At 38.2% G+C, this 19803-nt stretch overlaps 1 pseudogene; it reads right to left on the minus strand.

The window, feature by feature from the left end:
• Positions 1-5922: 5922 nt before the first annotated feature.
• LOC128019641 (abl interactor 2-like) overlaps positions 5923-19803 on the minus strand; it is a 45140-nt pseudogene continuing 31259 nt past the window's right edge.

Here is a 19803-nt window from a genome sequence, read left to right on the forward strand (position 1 = left end):
AAAGAATTGAGGACATGATTCCATATTATAATTACAGATCTAGTATTTAGATCCTCATCTTATGAACTTGATTAAGTGGTGAATGGTTTCTTACCTGACATACAGCCCCACTTAAAGAAGAGCAGACGACTGAAGGCCGTCTTTTTTTCTTTAGTTCTAAAGTTCTTTCATAACTCACTACTGCGGTCTCTATATGAATGTATTTTTCTCCACTAACCGTAAATGAAATGCTGCGCAGTTTTAATTGAACCCTTCATAAAACTGAAGACATACTGCAGATTCTGAAATGCTGGATGATTATTTCACAATGTGGCTTTCAAATGTCAACAGAACTTTTGCAAACTGATTATGTACATTCAAATTTTTTTTAAAAAGCTATATTTTCTGCATGGTGAACAAGTGATGTAATTTTTAATTTTTCCAAATATATGCATACATTTTCTGCAAATATTCATTGTTGGGTGAACTATTTCTTTAAACAGTCTAGTATATAAAAATGATCGCATGAACCAAATAAATCATTAAAAAAAATAGGTATAACAGGTATAATTAAGCACTTATCAAACAATGCTAGTAAAAAATATGAAAATAATGAAATTCAGATAACATTATAGGATATCTTGATTTGAAACGAGAGAGAAAAAAAAGTTACTGAGATGTAATCCTTGGGACATAATTCCGGTCTCTGTAAACAATCTATAATAGGGAAACACAATTATCAATATTCCGCTGAATCGAACACATTTATCTCGCCCACTTTATGATTCAGACTAAACAGAACTGCTCATTTGATATCTTGTTCTCACACCATGGACACGTGTGGATAATGCCGCTGTATATATATATATATATATACAGTATTGTTCAAAATAATAGCAGTACAATGTGACTAACCAGAATAATCAAGGTTTTTAGTATATTTTTTTATTGCTACGTGGCAAACAAGTTACCAGTAGGTTCAGTAGATTCTCAGAAAACAAATGAGACCCAGCATTCATGATATGCACGCTCTTAAGGCTGTGCAATAGGGCAATTAGTTGAATTAGTTGAAAGGGGTGTGTTCAAAAAAATAGCAGTGTGGCATTCAATCACTGAGGTCATCAATTTTGTGAAGAAACAGGTGTGAATCAGGTGGCCCCTATTTAAGGATGAAGCCAACACTTGTTGAACATGCATTTGAAAGCTGAGGAAAATGGGTCGTTCAAGACATTGTTCAGAAGAACAGCGTACTTTGATTAAAAAGTTGATTAGAGAGGGGAAAACCTATAAAGAGGTGCAAAAAATGATAGGCTGTTCAGCTAAAATGATCTCCAATGCCTTAAAATGGAGAGCAAAACCAGAGAGACGTGGAAGAAAACGGAAGACAACCATCAAAATGGATAGAAGAATAACCAGAATGGCAAAGGCTCAGCCAATGATCACCTCCAGGATGATCAAAGACAGTCTGGAGTTACCTGTAAGTACTGTGACAGTTAGAAGACGTCTGTGTGAAGCTAATCTATTTTCAAGAATCCCCCGCAAAGTCCCTCTGTTAAAAAAAAGGCATGTGTAGAAGAGGTTACAATTTGCCAAAGAACACCTCAACTGGCCTAAAGAGAAATGGAGGAACATTTTGTGGACTGATGAGAGTAAAATTGTTCTTTTTGGGTCCAAGGGCCACAGGCAGTTTGTGAGACGACCCCCAAACTCTGAATTCAAGCCACAGTACACAGTGAAGACAGTGAAGCATGGAGGTGCAAGCATCATGATATGGGCATGTTTCTCCTACTATGGTGTTGGGCCTATTTATCGCATACCAGGGATCATGGATCAGTTTGCATATGTTAAAATACTTGAAGAGGTCATGTTGCCCTATGCTGAAGAGGACATGCCCTTGAAATGGTTGTTTCAACAAGACAATGACCCAAAACACACTAGTAAACGGGCAAAGTCTTGGTTCCAAACCAACAAAATTAATGTTATGGAGTGGCCAGCCCAATCTCCAGACCTTAATCCAATTGAGAACTTGTGGGGTGATATCAAAAATGCTGTTTCTGAAGCAAAACCAAGAAATGTGAATGAATTGTGGAATGTTGTTAAAGAATCATGGAGTGGAATAACAGCTGAGAGGTGCCACAAGTTGGCGTATATATATATACAGTCTTGTTCAAAATAATAGCAGTACAATGTGACTAACCAGAATAATCAAGGTTTTTAGTATATTTTTTATTGCTACGTGGCAAACAAGTTACCAGTAGGTTCAGTAGATTGTCAGAAAACAAACAAGACCCAGCATTCATGATATGCACGCTCTTAAGGCTGTGCAATTGGGCAATTAGTTGAAAGGGGTGTGTTCAAAAAAATAGCAGTGTCTACCTTTGACTGTACAAACTCAAAACTATTTTGTACAAACATTTTTTTTTTTCTGGGATTTAGCAATCCTGTGAATCACTAAACTAATATTTAGTTGTATGACCACAGTTTTTTAAAACTGCTTGACATCTGTGTGGCATGGAGTCAACCAACTTGTGGCACCTCTCAGCTGTTATTCCACTCCATGATTCTTTAACAACATTCCACAATTCATTCACATTTCTTGGTTTTGCTTCAGAAACAGCATTTTTGATATCACCCCACAAGTTCTCAATTGGATTAAGGTCTGGAGATTGGGCTGGCCACTCCATAACATTAATTTTGTTGGTTTGGAACCAAGACTTTGCCCGTTTACTAGTGTGTTTTGGGTCATTGTCTTGTTGAAACAACCATTTCAAGGGCATGTCCTCTTCAGCATAGGGCAACATGACCTCTTCAAGTATTTTAACATATGCAAACTGATCCATGATCCCTGGTATGCGATAAATAGGCCCAACACCATAGTAGGAGAAACATGCCCATATCATGATGCTTGCACCTCCATGCTTCACTGTCTTCACTGTGTACTGTGGCTTGAATTCAGAGTTTGGGGGTCGTCTCACAAACTGCCTGTGGCCCTTGGACCCAAAAAGAACAATTTTACTCTCATCAGTCCACAAAATGTTCCTCCATTTCTCTTTAGGCCAGTTGATGTGTTCTTTGGCAAATTGTAACCTCTTCTGCACATGCCTTTTTTTTAACAGAGGGACTTTGCGGGGGATTCTTGAAAATAGATTAGCTTCACACAGACGTCTTCTAACTGTCACAGTACTTACAGGTAACTCCAGACTGTCTTTGATCATCCTGGAGGTGATCATTGGCTGAGCCTTTGCCATTCTGGTTATTCTTCTATCCATTTTGATGGTTGTCTTCCGTTTTCTTCCACGTCTCTCTGGTTTTGCTCTCCATTTTAAGGCATTGGAGATCATTTTAGCTGAACAGCCTATCATTTTTTGCACCTCTTTATAGGTTTTCCCCTCTCTAATCAACTTTTTAATCAAAGTACGCTGTTCTTCTGAACAATGTCTTGAACGACCCATTTTCCTCAGCTTTCAAATGCATGTTCAACAAGTGTTGGCTTCATCCTTAAATAGGGGCCACCTGATTCACACCTGTTTCTTCACAAAATTGATGACCTCAGTGATTGAATGCCACACTGCTATTTTTTTGAACACACCCCTTTCAACTAATTCAACTAATTGCCCAATTGCACAGCCTTAAGAGCGTGCATATCATGAATGCTGGGTCTCATTTGTTTTCTGAGAATCTACTGAACCTACTGGTAACTTGTTTGCCACGTAGCAATAAAAAATATACGAAAAACCTTGATTATTCTGGTTAGTCACATTGTACTGCTATTATTTTGAACAAGACTGTATATATTACTTTAAAAATAAAACGACACTATAAGTATACGTGAAGCAAATATGTATAAGATATAAATATGTTGAGAATCTCATAGCTTTGTCAAGGCAGATGAAGTGCTCTCCTTCTCGGTCTCCTCAGCCAACAGCCTGTGGGCGTCTGAGTGTGCGAACCTCCGGCAAGCTCACGTGCGTCTCAAGCCATCTGGACCCTGTTCACTGCCAAGTTACGTAAGTCTGGAAAAAAAAAGAAAAGAAAGAAAGAAATATGGGCTCTGCACTATAACAACAACATCTGATATGACAATTCACTGTAAACTCCGCTAAACACAGAATGGAAAGAAGTCAAAAACATAAAACTGATCATACCCTTACGAAAAATAACCATGGTTTTATTATAGTAAAACTGTAGTAACCCATGGTTTTTTGGCGTGTTGACTACCATTTGTATAACCACAGATTTACTACAGATACCATGGTTAAACTATAGTAACCATGGTTTTTTGGTTTTATTTGTAGTAAAACCATGGTTAATTTTCATAAGGGATATACACAATTGAATCTGTAGCCTACGTTATGTCTAACATAGAAAGGTAAAACATTAAAGTCCCCCTATTATAGGAAATAAAAGGTTCATATTTTGGTATTGGGGGGCCTCAACAACAGGTTAACATGCATGCAGGGTCAAAAACACTTTCATCGAGTTATAATATGCATTTATTTTTTACCTTACTTGCTCAACGATTCACTTTTCCAAACAGCTCCTTTGAATGATGCTAATCTGCGGTGATTGGTCCGATTGGTCTCATTTTCATTTCATAATAAAAATTCTGATAAAGCAGCATTTGTGTACACAGTGCTCCTTTATGTACTGCGTTCCGCGGAAACCGATATTTTACTGCTACAAAAGTGGCACCTAGTGGCAAAAAAGTAATTCGCATTTTCATTCAGACCAACACGAGAAGACCGAAAAGTGGCCGGGCAATATGCTAATGTTCCATGCCGACATTGGCTTAAGACTCGTTTCAATGATTCAGAGTCAACACTCTTTTGAGAGACAGTAACTTTATACTCTGTGTACTTTCATATTGAAAACTTTGCAGAATGTTTTAATTCACTTAGAGCTGTGTTACACATTGCATGAAAGGTCATTTTCAAAAAATCCCTACTGGGGCACTTTAAGAAAGCAGCAAGTGCCGTTTTTAAAGAGCGTTCAGACCATTTACATGAAAAGTAGCCTACAAGTAGTGAGGAGAAAAAAAAAAAACTTACATTTAAGGATTTTGCACATTAGTTTAATTCTCTCACACATGGAAATACTTATTTTATTCCGTTATGTATACATAACATTTGCATTCAAGAATACGGAGTAACTGGACTTATTTTTAATGTTAAAACGTTGTCCGTTTTCTGGTGTTTGGATTGATACGCTTTCATACGGGTAAATTAAACCTCTAAACATCACATTTTGCCAAGTAATATTGCAGGACAGGGCGAGAGATACGATAACCTGACTCTACCCTGTTTTTAAGAGCCTCCATCTGTTCTTTAATAAATAAGATTCAAATTACATTTCACAATGGAGATGGAGACACACTTAAGTCTTGCTAATTTTAGGACCTGCAAAATGGAAAACTCTTTTAGTAGCTGGTGTGAAACAGATCAGTGATGGTCAACTAGTATCTTATACACATTTCAATAATACTACAAAATGGCACAATATATCGAGCATAAACACTTAAAGAGCACCCAGATAAATACGGCAATGTTTGGACTTACTTTCCAATGGCTTAAACGGAGTAAAAGAGGTTATCAAAACCGTGATGAGGAACTAATTAAATATAACACTTATAAAAATAACACTTTTTAACCTGTCTATTTAGTTGACTTTTTTTGTGACCTTACACAGTACTTGGATGATTTTTTCTGGTACTAACAAATGAATGAACAGAATTAACTATATTATTGTGTAAATGTCTCAAAATGTCCCACAACCAGGATGACGTTTAATGCAGGCATGTCTGTTTTTTTTTTTCCTGATTAAAATGTAAGAACAACTGTAGGAAATGTTAGTCATTATGATAACTTTTTAACATTTCCATATATTTCAGGTTTTCCGTGATTGTGGGAACCCTATAAATGAAATACAAAACGGGGGAGAAAAAAATGAAAATAAGGATTGTTTTTATTAAGCATGCAGTCTATGAAGCATTACATATACTTATCAAATATTTACCAATTGGTTAGCATCACAACACAATATTTAAATGTAAATCAAAAATGTAAAGTTCATGAGGTCTAGTAATGCATGTGGGTCGAAGATGGTGTTTCTCATTAAAAAAAAAGAAAAAAAAAGAAGTTCATATACATACAAAACATATTTAATGATGTAAAAAGTAAAATCAAGGTGTAAATAAGTCTGACCCTGTGCAAAAACCATCAATTATGCATGTTTGTGCAAATATTTCCAATCCGGCTGAAACAGATTTTAATTAGATGGGACAGAATAACTCCTACAATTACTCAAACAATCAAAACACTTTACAGAGACACAAATGAAAAAACTCTCGCATGTAATAAATAGAAAGCTTCTTCTCTATATTCAATCTTTCTGTTCAGTTCCATACTTTCCTTGTCCTCAAAATACAATATGCTTGTAGTGAATTCCCTTTTTGAATGTGACCTCACTGTAAAACCCACCCTGAACCCACCTCAGGCCGTTCAGAAAATAAATCTATTTCAGAGACATCAGTCAGCCCCCGTGCTGCCTTCCAAAACACTGTGGAATAAGCAAAGGTTATGAAATATGGAAAAATGAAAACAAATGTTCCCACTCTAAATCTAGCTTATTCATATCCTGTACTTCAAACTCTCTGTCCTTCAGTTAAGGTAACAGTAAACATATTATTGGCTTTTATTAATATAATTTTATTTCTCTAAGTGTTTTCTCGGTCCTTGGTGCAAAAGTCTGGTCTGCAACATCTGGAAGTTCAGCTTCATATTGCTTCCTCATGACTCACGCCCTGTCATTAGCATGGTTTGTATGCACACATGCACTCTTCTACAGTCTAAGATTAGCACTGGTGGGCGTTGAGCGTTGGGGGAGAGACAGAAGACACTCTCACTCCGTGTAGTGCATGATGGACTCCACATAGTTTCCAGGGAAGAGGCCTGCAGTGGCACTCATCACACCTTCATACCAGCCATCATCATTCTTTTTAATGACATAGATGATGGCCCCCTCCTGGAAAGACAATTCATCTTCCTTGTCTCGCGTGTAGTCATAGATTGCCACCACTGAAAGCAGGAAAAACAAGACGACAGCCAAGTTACTAATGACTAGGCCTGTGTGGAAATTTGAGCACCAATCATTCTCAGTTGCTTACATTCTGGTGCTAATTTGATGATTCTATCAGCTTTGAACGAAGCACTATTTGGACCGTATGTTTCACATCTGTAACAATAAATCTGTATTGCACCTCGGTCATAAAAATGAGCAGAATCAAGTTGATGCAAACTTTAATTTACACAAGGTGAACATTCGAACCAACTACTTGTTGGACTAGTAAAATGATTAAGTTGTGCAATCACTGATTTATATAAATGTACATAATAAATGTATTGGATACCATAAAAATGGTCCATTTAAAAATATTTGTATATTTGTATTTTTATTTCTCCCACTGACTTTAGTGGAGCACAGTCATTCTTTTAAACAGTTTCCAAAATTATATAAATATATTTTTTTTAATGTGTGCAGGGAAGTGCAGCAGTTATCACATGGTATTGGCAATGGTCAAATAGGATATAAAAGCCAAGTTTTGGATTGACGCCTTCTTGAAAACTCAGAGACGTTCTGGATTGGGACAGCAGAAAAATCACAGACTAGCTCCTGTAACTGTAGAAAACACCTTATGTCCCCAAGAAAAACAATTACTGTCTGAAAAGTGCTTGTAATTCTAGTAGTGTCAGTGTAATTTAACATCCACCTCAAGCTGCAAAAACAGGCCATTCACAAACCATCGTGGTACCAACCTCACAATGAGCGCTGATGTACATCAGTGTGAACTATGTTGGTATGCCATGACTAGCCAACCTCAATAACAATCTGTACAATTTAACAATCTAACAAGCGTCTTCAAAATGTTCAATGTACCTTTCTCCAGGTAAGTCTGTGGAGCCCAGGGTGGGTCTTCTTCAGCGTAAGGGTCACTGTACTCCACCACAGAAGACGACTCTTCCTCATAGTCTTCTGGAGGTGGAACCGGGTTCTGGATCTCCTCAAACACCGGCTCTTCTGAAGGGGGAGGTGGGGGAAGTGCAGGAGGTTCATCTGAAACTGAGAGCAGAGAAATGAACAGGAGGCACATAGACCAGGACTCCTTTAGATGGGAAGGCCATGCAAGCTCATGGATCCATGCAGAAAGCACAGGGTAAATTATGATATGGATGTTTGAATGGTTTACTGTGAGAAAGAAACAGTGATGGATTTTTCACTCCTAATATTCTCAGATAGACAGACGCATACACACATAGGAATGCACCTGTATAAGAAAATGACAATGCAATCAGTCTGCCTTTAACACAACTTGACTGTTTCGCAAACTGAAGAGTATGTTAGGGGTGTAACAATACACTCACGTCAAGTTCAGGTCATGTATACAATACTGATCTCTGTGATTCAATACCAAAATGGTTTAAAAAGTATGTTTTCAGAAATTATTACTTTCAAAACATGGAAAACAAGAAGTACTGTTAAGTAAAATACTAAATTTGGTATTATATCAGCAGTGGATTATTATATTGGGCTTGGTCCTTTTCCCCATGCACTGATTAAATATATTTAAGTTTTAAATATTGTTTTTTTTTTTTTTTTAAATAATGCATTTTATTTTTAATTTATTAATAATAATAATACATGGAAGCTCATATATGTAAAATATATTGTTATACCCCTACTGCATATGTAAGATTCTTTTTAAAAAGGAGGGCTGCCAATTTAACATACATTCAGAGTGGACTTTTCAGAAAACCATGTTTAACCTTACAACATAATCTTAAAAACGGTGCTATATGCAGAAGATGCTAAAAAAACAATGAGGTGCATCACATGGCCGTCGGTCTGACACAGTCTGTGGACACAAACATTTAAAAAAATCTCTGACAGAAAAGCAGTGTCTGTGCCAATCATAAAGTATGAATTTTTCAGTGAAATTTGTCTATGCAACCGTCTAAAATCTGCAGACTTGCTTTGACTTCTGACATTAAGCGTCAACTCATTCAGACCACAAATTGACTAAAAATCTATGGAAATGTTGTGTAATTACATCCTTAAAGTGCCCCTATTATGCGATTTTAAATGTTTATATATATACTTTTTTCCCACATGTATGCAAGGTGAAAAAAACACTTTCATTTTCATATAATATGCATTTAATTGTACTTTATTTCTCAACGACTCTCAGATGATTTGTTAAAAAATTCATGTTTCCACACCCATCCTTTGCATAATGTTACTCTGCTTTGATTGGTCCGATGACCTAGTCTGTTGTGATTGGTCTACTGCGTACAGCACGTCAAAAAAGGAACGCTTATCACCAGCGCTGGGATGTGGCTTATCAATCATACATCCTATTAAAATAATACTAGTGCTCCACTCTGTCCTAAAAGTCACAGAGGGAAAAAGATTGCTTCGCATTTGGTAGTAAAGACCCAAACAATAATGGTATGTTCGCTAGCCGAAAACAGACAAACAGTACTGATAATAGTACTGATTTCGCTGGTCTGGATGTCCACGCAAGGCGTAGGTGGGCATTATGCAAATATAAGAATTTGAAACAAAATTACGACTAATTTCAGCAATTCAGATTCAAATCTTGCTTTTGAGAGACATTAACTTTTTAATGCACTTTCAGCTTTACAACTTCTCAGACTGTTAATATTCACATACAGCAGGCATTACACACTTCATGAAACGTAATTTTCAAAAATCCATAATGGGGCACTTTAAGTCTGCCTTAAAATAGTCACTGATACAACTATCCATTTGCCACAATGTTAGCATGTGATTATATTCACTTGGAGGCTTTTTTTTCCACGAAATATTGATATATAATTTTTATATATATATATATATATATATTTTTATATATATATATATATATATATATATATATATATATATATATATATATATATTTATAAAATAGTAGATTTTAATCAACTGAAATACCTGAAACCAGTAAATATTTTCATGCTTTCAACAGCATTTTTTGTGATGACAAGCCACATTGAGTGTGTGTGTATGAGTGTGTCTTTAAAGGAGGGTCTCATCAGAGGAGCTCAAAGCCACTTACTGGTTTCCTGTACACGAGCCACAAAACCCGTCAGTGGAAGCTGGGGTGTGATCTGCAGTACGGAGGGGGGAGGGGGGGCCACTGAGGCTAGTCCACAAGACCACAAAAGCACAGTGACAGCGGAAGGGGGGGGGGTGTGTGAGCAATGAACCAAGATGAACAAAGTGAATGTGAAAGGGAAAAACAGAAGAGAGTAAGCAGTTAGTTTAGTGTGTAAACACTGTCTGACAAACAGAAAGTGGTCACCTCAGAGCAGAAAAGATGAAGGGTGAATCTACACCAGCTAATAGAGTTCAGACCAACTCATTTTTACATCAAAGCACCAATCTATGATAAATCTAGATTATCATTATGAATTTGATGAGAGAAATAAAGATGAATGCGGTAATCAAAGATGTGATCGTGTCATATACAACAAGAAAGTAAAATGCAGGTACTGGGATCCATTATGTACTATATCTCAGAGAAATAATTAAACTTCGGCTTTGATGAATTACTAGAACATGAAAGGTTTCAAGTCTGAATAGTGAGAGCAGTACCTTGGTTCTGATTGTAATAGGGCCCTCCATTCAGCTGGCTGGGGGGCATGGAAGTCTGACCCGTGATTGAGGCCGGCCGGCGATATGGCAGCGAACCTGTTCATGCTGTAGAACTGAGGGCCACCTGGATGAACAACACAGCCATGAGAGACTGACTGCAGACTTGTCAAATTTTTGGACACTAAGGTGGCATGTTTTCAGAAATGAATGTAATGCTATTTAAGCACAGACATTTTAATGACCAAATGGATCAATGATCCAAAAGCAAGTGTGAATGTCATGAAAATTACATTTAAATTGATCTGGACTAAGTTGGTTTTCACACTAGAACATCTTGGTGTGGACCAAAGTACGTTTGGCATCAGACCTGGATTTATTTGGTTGAACTGAAAGCAGTTTTCTGCTTGACTAAGAGTACAGTTTATCAAGGATTGTCTGCAATCTCTATAAACAATCTGGCCTAAATTTGAATGTGGAATCTTATTGATGATTACAACTTGTATATAATTTTTAATAGTGCGCTACAGGAATTATGTATTTTTGTAGGCCAAAACCTGGAAATTAGTTGGCGTATAAGTATTTCAGGTTCCTTTGTCCTTGTTTTACTCTTTGATATCAAATGAATCAGTAAAACCCTCTTGTAATTAAAGCTTTTGGTCTTGGAAGTCTTGGAAAAAGGTGTTTAACGTCATTACAGTTAACAGGTAAACTATAAATCTACTCAACTGGTCCACAGTATCATTGTATTTACAACTGTGCTCTTGCAAACTCTTCTACCTCAAACTTTCATGGAATACATTTTTAAATAAAGACTGAAAGAATTGTCAGAAGCATCATGGTGGTGGCGTTAAAGTCATTTTGGTCATTCGTAGTATACTTCATTTGTACTTCTGCCAATTGTATTTAGGCTTCAAAATGTATAAAATCTGTTATCTTGTGAAGATTATCTTGATAAATAAAACGTGTAAGAATCAGAAATTTTTGTTATACACAGAGCTTGTTTTCTGCAATAATCCAAAAGCCAATGAAAAAAATCTGGTGCCATTTTTATTGATGACAAAACGAACAAGTTTGAGTAGGAAAAAACAATGAATCCATGTGTGAAAACAGCCTGAGACACTCATGAGAAAGCAAAATGAGTAGGACACAAAGAACAAAACTTCACCACAGAACAGCGAGATGTGTCAGCAGGTGGTGAATGAAACAGGGACAGAAGGTGTGACTGATGCGCTGGAGATGGGCCGGACAGTGGCGGACTCACCTGTCCCAGAGTTGGTGTTGGATGTAGCACTAGCTTCAGCTGAACCGAGGGGTGGCTGAGGGGGAGGAGAGCCTTTATCTGGGGTCAGAAAGCTCACAGTGGAGTCGGGGTGAGATGGAAGAGGTTCAGGGATTGAGGTGGGGTTGGCTAAGGGTTGTGTGGGGGTTAAATTAGAGGAAGTGACAGAAGGCTGAGTGGAGTTAGTTGGAGCCGAGGGTGTGCTGATAGTAGCAGCTTGAGGTTGAAAAAAGGAAAGATGGAGGAAACCAAATGAGAAATGCTTTTTGCATTTCGCTTAAAGGGAGCTAATGTGGGGCATGCCAGGAAAAAGTATTTAGTCTCAGAGAACTCTCTACATGATCAAAAAAATAGTATATAGTAGTATATCAGTGATATCCAATTCTGTTCCTGGAGGGCCACCTTTCATTGTTTAGCTCTAGCCCTAATTAAACACACCTGAACCAGTCAATCGAGGTCTTCAGGATCATTAGAATCTTCCAGGCATAAGTGGCCACTTTTCCACTGTCAGGCCAGTGCGAGCCAGGGCTTAAAACGAGCCGCATGGGACTAATAACCTCGGGCCAGTAGCACCGAGGCCAAAATAGCGCTGCATTTCCACTGTCGAGCCAGAAGCTCCACTGCGCTTCAATAAAACCCACCCTTAACACGCCTCTCAGGAACAACGTCATGCAACCCACATTATTTCACCAACAAAGAGACGTTATCAGAAAACTAATAATAAATAAATCACTGGAACATGCGCGAACACGATAACAGCAGCCTTTTGTTTGCATGCTTTGTTAAATATTTAAATTCAAAAGCATCGATGTTTTCCTATAAGTGAGAGAAACCCTGCCTTTGTTCATAACCACTCCTCTAGACCACTTTGGCCCAAGGTTTACATCGGGCCAAAAAAAACCAGCCGTTGGCCTTGAGGAAGCCCAGGCGAGGCACAATCAAGCCCAGGAAGGGACTGGCTCTGGCACGCGTCTAGTGTTGGAGCTAAGCTCTGAAGGACAGTGGCCTTTAAGAAGAAGGACTGGACACCCCGGATGTATATGCAAATCTCATAAAAAAAATTCCTTTTTTTAATCATTTGACAGCAAAAACTGTGGCTGCTGAGTTTCACCCATTCTGAGTACATCCAAAATGTAATCATTTCCTTGACTTCTTGTCATCAAAGTACATAGTTCGAATCCCAGGTAATACATGGGAAATGTGTACTTCCAATGTAGTAAGTCCCTTTGTATAAAAGTACCTACCAAATGCACTTTACCAACCAGTGTTGAATAAAAATGTTTCTGAAGCTATACGACAGTTTTGTGAGGAATAGACCAATATTTCAAGCAGCTACTCACTGAAAATTTTACTAAAAACTACTACACTGTGATGCATGTGAAACAGTAGCAGTTGACAGCATAGAAGGACAACTGCATACAATTTTCATTAGTTCTAACAGTTTTTCTCTGGAAATATAACAACTCTTTTAGCTTTTCACAAAAACAGAAAAATACATACAAATTTGGAGAAACATGAAATTACCAAATTAGCTCTTTTGAATAAACTTTCCTATTAATGTTAAAGCATTTGAATCCAGATATGAAGCCTGCTATTATTAACAGTTAATACCACACTTCTTAAACAAGCTCTTATTATAAATGATCAAAAAACAGATGATTGCAAGCAGTATATACGTTAAGTGTGCTTTCTGTGATAAAGATGTCACCTGGGAAGGCGCTGGGTGGAGAGGGTGTGGGCACAGCGATGGGAACACCCACACTGCCGCTGCCGCTGTTTTCACGACTGCTGCTGTGACTGCTGGGATGACTGCTGCCACTGCTCCCACTGCTGAAAACACACTACAGATTACACACCTCAGGAACATATGCCTCAGGTTATACACACTGACATCCAAAGACTCACACACAGAGATAACAAAACAGATGAATCACACTCTCTCCAATACAAGTGCTCTCAAATACCATCATGTTACTGTCATACAAACTCCGACACATACACAGATACAAAGATGAGCAGCTCACACATGACAAGAAGACACAGCAGCATTGTGGGAAGAAAGTACACTCAGTATGCATTCACACTGAATACGCAAATGTAGAGTACATGCATGGGATTATGTGCTTGAGATGAAGAGAAAAGAGCAAGAAGAAATGCACAAAATCAATCAGTACTGAGATGAAGGTCTTTGAGTAAGATACTTTGAGATGAAAAGAGAAATGGAGAGCAATGCCAGGCGAAAATAGAGCTGAAGCAACTGAAGTAAAGCAACTCTTTTTAATGAGAGGTAAAAAAGTTTGAAATATGTTCATAATTAAGACATTTGAGAATTAATGTTCAAAACTGTCATATCAGACAGCATAACCAACCATCTTTTCACGAGTCCATCGTTCTAATTAAATCATAAATTCCTGTAGGCAAAATCTATATTTTTTTTCTATTCATTTTTGGGATGAGTCAAGACCAAGGCTTTTCTTTGCAGTTTTTGTGATTTAGCCCCAATTATGAGGGGAAATGAGACTCAAAACCTCCATCCTTGAAGTGCTACAACTCCAAAGTGCCAAGGTTCAGCAACTTCAACTTTCTGTAGCCTCCAAATGCACGATCAAAGCTGAACTCCATTTATAAAGGCTGTGATGATATTAACGTGTTCTCAAATAAGAATTTGAATATATTCAGATCATCAGCCCTTCTGAACGTCAGGAGGGCACAATCATTGTTATTTTCGTCCAAGATGTTCAATAACATGTCCATCTGGCAGACAGATGGGAAAGGGTTGGGGGAAACAGCACCAAATGCTCTTTTTCAGATTCTGCACTGAGTGACAAGAGGTGGCCGTAAAGAGCATGTGGGAGGACTTCAGCATCCATTCCCAGCTCAGGGTGAAAACATTAAAAATGGTGAGAAGTGTTTTCTAAGAAAAGGTTTTAAGTGCATTGAAGAGTGTTCCTGCTCAACAAGTAAAAACATGGGATGCTAAAACCAACAAGGTCAGGGTTCGATTCCCAGGAAACACGCATTATAAAATCGCTTTAGATAAGTGTCAGCCAATGCGTAAATGAAGATGTTACAAGCATCCCTGCAAATGGCACAGAGATCAAAGGAGAACAACTGAGAGCCGTTACATAATTACAGACACAGCAGGTCTGCGCTTCAAAGGAAAGGCTGAGAGAACTATCTGCAAGAGTCTTGTGCTTGTTCTGCATTGGAGCTGAATTGCTTTTTAAAATCCTCAGGACAAATAAAACAAGAAAGGAAAGTTTGAGATGGGAGACCATTTCACAGAAAGAGATGCTCTGCAGTCATGTGAGAGCATCTTCAGGCGTCTTTATCCTCCATGACGTTTGTGAGCACGCGAACGTCACTCGGTTGCCAAGGTTTCAGATTATGCAATTGTGCAGATAATCACCGATGCTTGTTTTAGAAGTGCTGGGGGAAAGCGATGTCTGTGTGAAAGAGCTTTACAGCAAAACGTGCTAATCAATGTCAGCTAGTAATAAATACATGTACATAAACTCACTAAAGTCCCTAACTGTAGCGTGAGAGAGGCATGCTCTGACAGAAAGGAGAGGATGTGGGTAATGGTACCTGTAAGTGCGGTTCCTCTGATTAACAGATGCTGTGCGCACAGGACTTTGCTGCAGAACGGGAGCCATATTGCGTGTGGGGCTTGGGACATAGTCGTTAGGTACCACCGGAGGCCGGACTGGCTCAAGCGTTCTGTAGGGGGAGTGCCTCCTGTTGGGAGGGACAGCAGTTTAACAACCTTGGGGAAACTTGATATTCTCCAAATAAACAATCAGGAGTTCAGCATTCCAAAACAAAACAGTTATAATTCCTCAACAGAATGATCTCAATTTTCTTTGAAAGGATGCAATTCCATACATACTTTAAACAACACAAATAACAAAAAAAATAAAGCACTTTGGATTTGAGGTCAGGAAAGAGCAGGTGATAAAATGTGACACGCAGTTTGAATGCTAAATGGAGGATAACAGACAACCAGACCGGGATAAAGAATTCAGCCACCACCCCCACCCACAATCCAAGTCTTGAATTATAATGTACTATTTGTTGGAAACACTTCCATCTTATGAAGGACAATATCACCACCTGTAAATATTCTCATCATTAAACATACATCATTCATCATACAGGATTTAAACTGATCAACACCTGTACACATCCTCTATCATACAGGGTTTACGCCAGACATTTGCGACCATGCTTTCCTGGACTACAGCAACAATATCAAGACATCTCCCTGGATAGTGTAACTCACTGGCATGCATGTAACTTTCTTGAAACCAATAACCGCATCTCTTTTGATAATTGATGATAATAGCGCTCTGCGGGTTGCTCTGAACGTGCTGTAAAAGGGGACATTTCTGGGGACCAAAAACTGAGATTGTCCCAGGAAAACAGAGACATGTGGTCACCCTCCTCTCCTCTGCTAGTAAAATATATATTAAAAAATGTTTCCTTAATTTTTATCGAAAATAAATGTCTTTCCAATCTGATATGTGATGGACCAGAGACAATACTGATAATGAGTATCAAATCGGTGCATCCCTAAAAGTACTAAACCTTGATTTTCTTTCTTAACTGGTGTCTCTTAAACACAGCCACAAAATAAATCTCTCACCCAAAAAATCCAGCTCACATTAATACATTTTGCTGAAATAAAATCATGCTATTTTGCCAGTGACATTTTTACCGTATTATAGTAAACTAATTACTGTACTTTTTTTTTTAATTCAGCATTAAAGCACAAAAAAATACTACTCTTTTCCACGTATAATAATCAGAATTCACATAGAAAGCTGCTTAATTGTAATGAAAATAAATGTAAAAAACAAAATCTTAATGGTCCAGACAAAAAGACAAAAAAAATGACCCTTTCTTGACAGGTTTGTTAGATACACCCAACAGTTTTAATAGATATGTATGGACTTACAACTTCCCTTGACTTGCATATGCATTTTATGAGGGAATGAGCTTTAGCTGCGTTGCTGACCTGTCCAATAGTCAACATGCAATCTGGCCTGCAATGACCAGCCATCATGGGGCAACACGGGAAACCAAAAGAGAGCCAATCTGCACAGCCAACACTGAGAAAACAGGGCTGGACACACCCTCTTCTAAATTTTTTATGCATATTTATCACCTCTTTTCTGACCCAAATGAAAATCAGCCTCTTCAATGGCATGAAGGGAAACAAGGGATGTAACAGATAATGTCATCTGTGGGGCTGAGGCTGAATTCTCAGAGGACTGAGGACCGTTACATAGTCAACGCGAGAAACGCGTGCAAGCAATGCGAGCAAGCAATGCGAGCAAGCAATGCGAGCGAGCGAGCGACGCGCTTCCTTTCATAGTCTAAACAGTGGATGCAAGCATCACGGCCGATGCGTGTATGCAATACACCGCTCACGCAACAGGGGGTAGTAGAGTCGGGTGATATTAGTAGAGTCGGGTCGCGTGACATTCAGATCACAATGGCAACTGAAGAGGAGTGTATTCTGTTGCTAATGAACTATCGTATAAATGTGGATGAATACGTATAAGTTTGCATAATTTTTCCTCTTCGCCCGCTATTGTATTCAAACCTTCTTTAGAAACATTATCATAAAAAATGCTTTTTAAAATAAGTTCAAAGCGTCAAAGTACCAGTCAAATGTTTGACACACTTAATGATCCACATAATGGAATAATGACGAATTAGTAGGCGTGTCACATTTGACTGGTACTGCACTTTAGAATTTGTAATTAATTTCATATATCTTAAAAAAAATTTGCAGAATGCATTTAAATCAAAACATTTTGTACTGCTTCTCTCATTTGTGACCCCTCGAGCTACAAAGCTCATATCCATACCCTATGGTGCCTTTGCCTGGCATTGGGGGGCTGGGTGGTTTCTGTGTAGGAGGTGTGGTGCGAAGAAGGCTGCCCATCTTCATGTTCTGGGTGTTGACCTATGACAATAACAACAAAATCAAAATAGTCAAGAACAAAAACATCTCAAATGAGGTGTTCGTTTATAACAGACAGCTGTCCAAAGAAGAGGAAAAACAGTATCTAATTTGATTTAACTTTGTTTTTTAAAGAAAACCAAGAAAAGACCAGACAAACAGAATAATCTCACACACACACACACACACCTACTCCTGAGCAACATGCAACAATAAAAATGCAAATGTGATATAGAAACGATGAAAGAAGAAACAGGGATGATTGCCAAATCGTTGTTCAAATTCTAATTTGCAAAATCAAACTAAAATATGATTTTCTCCATCTCAAATCCTCATTAAGTTGTCTATAAGAAATTTCAAATAGTGGAGTCTCCAAATAGTTTTTTTGTATAAACTGACAAGCTTGAATGAATCAAGTACATAATATCAGTATTCTCAGTCCATATTTAGATCATATGAACTAAGGAATCAAACCTTATTCCTTCTCCATTCATATCACCTGATCATACAACAGCTGTAAAGACCCTTACCTTAAACCTAAGTAACCACTTAAACCAAGAGCGAAGCAGAGGACAGAGGTGAGAGGAAGCACAGAGAGGTTAGTGACACATCTCAGACACAAAGAAAACCCACGTCAGATTCTGGCATTTGTTAGTTTGAAACAAACATGTTAGTCTGAAAAGTGGTTCCTCCTGAGGTGAGCCTGTGTCCTACCTTCACACCATGACCGATATCATCCAGCGAGCTGTAATCCATAGGTTTGCGAATGTAACGCACTGGCCTCTCGGGATTGGCTGGAGCAATGATTTTATGAGTGCGGGAGGTGTTCTTATTGGTTGTGAGGATGCCGATCTCCCGCCTCGCCACTTTTTCTTTGTGGATGTCCACCGTCTGGATTGGAGAAGTGGAAGAACAAAAAAAAAATGTAAATTAAAAAAAAAATGTATGAAAAGTCTAAAAAAAAAAAAAAAAAAGTATGAAAAGTAAAAAAAAAAAAAAAAAGTGACGTACCAAAACTAAACTGGGTCATTTAACATTAAAACCATATTTGCAACAATATAGGACATTTACATACAGAAGTCTTAAAGCTACAAATAGCAAGAATTTACTAAATGCACTGGAGCAAGAGAACTTGAGAAAAACGATGGCCACTATTATTCGTGAAAGCAAGTTACAAAACACAGTATGTGAGGCGTATTATTAAAGCGTGTAGTTGGGTGAGGTCTGAAATCCCTGTCGGTGGAGTTCTGTTTCATTTCACACGGCAATTTGGGAGAGGATCGTGTCAAAAGCACTCTACAAGAAGAGCTGCATTAGATGTTGTGCTGCTGTGTTTAATCGCTTTAGAGCCCATGCTGTTGACAGCTGTTAAATAAAAAACAACAGGAACCACATAGGGGATAAGCCTCTGCTGCTGGCTTCTCAAACACAGACAGCTAAATGATTTTCAGCATTAAGTGACAGTGATATGGTAAGAAGGGATTGAGTCCAGAGCAACAGCTGGGTCCACAGATGTGGGCAGTAGAGAAAAGACAGATCAGAGATATGGAGACAAAAAAAACAATGAAAGGCGGAAGAGAGAAATCATCCATGATGAAGAAATCGTCAGCTGCTGTCCACCTGGGATGCATCCCAGAATCATTGCTGCAAAACTAGTTGCAAGTTCCGTCATAAGCAACATAGTTCAACGATTCAGCGTTTCCCGAAAACACAGTTCCATCAAACATCTGCAAAACGCACTTCAAAGCTGCGTTGTGGAACTGCAGCTACAGTATATGATAGAAACAGTTTATTGTCACTGTGACTTGTGGACTTAGACTGCTCTTGAACAAAATAGAAAAGCTAACATGAAGTACATTATATCCATCTTCCATATCCATATATAATATACAACAGAAAAAAA

Source organism: Carassius gibelio, chromosome A9 (genome assembly GCF_023724105.1).
Source record: "Carassius gibelio isolate Cgi1373 ecotype wild population from Czech Republic chromosome A9, carGib1.2-hapl.c, whole genome shotgun sequence".
Classification (NCBI taxonomy): domain Eukaryota; kingdom Metazoa; phylum Chordata; class Actinopteri; order Cypriniformes; family Cyprinidae; genus Carassius; species Carassius gibelio.